Below are 1,622 nucleotides of genomic sequence, written 5' to 3'. Positions count from 1 at the left end.
AAAACAATTCAAAGACTACTATACTATTTATCAAGTATGATTGGGGAGATGCTTTGTCTTGAGCACTGGAGCGAATGTAAACACTGTTAAACATGAGAAAAATGAATTAAGTTGAATGATGTAATTGTTCTAGCCTATTCATGTTATTGATTGTTGAAGTTTTTCTTTTTGCTGCAAAACACATCTCATACATTTTATTTCATACTTTGCATTTAGATTAATTTGCATTAGGGACCATCTTACATTTAGTCATTTATTTTTACATCAATCACTCAAAAAGTAGTGTTTTTCTCACCAAATTGTTAACTTTAATTTTACAATTAATTGATTAACATACGCAGTCCCTGTGGAGACGATAACTCTATTGCTTACTTATTACTTGATAACGGCTTTGTACGCTTGCACAAACCTACGCGTTACAAGTTTTTGGCGCTGTTGGGGATTGTTGCCTTAATCATTTTTTTTGTGAAATTATTCTTTGCAATTGAGGTTTTATTTTATTTTTATTTAACTCCTAACTTTAATGATTAATTCTTTATTCTTTATTTTTTGTGATTTATTTTTAGGAGTTTATGAGCATAAATTGAATTATTGATTTATTACTAGTAGACCCTGAAATCGAGTAGACATTTAGATAAAGAATATGTGAACGATTAGCCCAGAGACAAGCTGAAATAGACCTTAGAAATCAAAATGATGGACAAGGAAATGGAGCCAATCATATGAACAATCGCATCCTTATTGCTGATGATAGGGATCGTGCCATAAGACAGTACACTGTGCCATTCTTTAATAAGTTAAATCTGGGAATTAAGAGGCTAAATATCGAGGCACCCCAATTTGAATTGAAACTAGTGATGTTTCAAATACTGCAAATGGTAGGCCAGTTCAATGGAATGCCTATAGAAGATCCACACCTTCACCTTTGATTATTCATGGAGGTGAGTGATTCATTTAAAATAGTTAGTGTGACTGAAGACACACTAAGGGTGAAGCTGTTTCCATACTCGTTGCAAGATCGAGCACGAGGATGGCTCAATTTGTTGTCACCTAGCTTTACTTGGCAAGAATTAGCAAAAAGATTTTTGGTTAAGCATTTCCCACCTAACAAAAATGCTAAGTTGCGAAATGAGATCACTACTTTCCAACAATTGAATCATGAGTCCTTGTACAAGGCGTGGGAGAGATTCTAAGAATTACTTCGTAAGTGTCCTCATCATGGGATTCCACACTGCATCTAGTTGGAGACGTTTTATAACAGTCTTAACGCACACACAAGATTGATGGTAGATACTTCTGCGAATGGTGCTATCTTGTTGAAGTCTTATAATGAGGCTTATGAAATCATTGAGAGGATTGCTAGTAACAACTATCAATGACCAACAAATCGTGCAGTGTTAGGAGGACGTGTAGCCAGAGTACGTAAAGTCGATACCCTCACTTCACTCTCAGCTCAGGTATTGTTTATCTCAGCAATGTTGAAACAATTTACAACTAACGGTGTGAATAGTTTTATAGCTCTAACACCGAGTCAGTTCGATGTAGTTTCCTATATATGTTGTGGGGATGGCCATTCTTTCGAAAATTGTCCATCAAATCTTGAGTCAGTTTATTATGTAGGG

At 35.1% G+C, this 1,622-nt stretch overlaps 1 non-coding gene across 1 annotated transcript; it reads right to left on the bottom strand.

Annotated features, from left to right (window-relative positions):
* Nucleotides 1–1,118: 1,118 nt before the first annotated feature.
* Nucleotides 1,119–1,225, bottom strand: LOC128032743 (small nucleolar RNA R71). The gene has a single exon (XR_008189041.1). It is a non-coding gene; the product is annotated as a small nucleolar RNA R71 (small nucleolar RNA).
* Nucleotides 1,226–1,622: the final 397 nt, after the last annotated feature.

Source organism: Gossypium raimondii, chromosome 1 (genome assembly GCF_025698545.1).
Source record: "Gossypium raimondii isolate GPD5lz chromosome 1, ASM2569854v1, whole genome shotgun sequence".
Lineage (NCBI taxonomy): Eukaryota > Viridiplantae > Streptophyta > Magnoliopsida > Malvales > Malvaceae > Gossypium > Gossypium raimondii.
The sequence above is the reverse complement of the archived record's forward strand: the minus strand, read 5'-3'. Positions and strand labels throughout refer to the sequence as shown.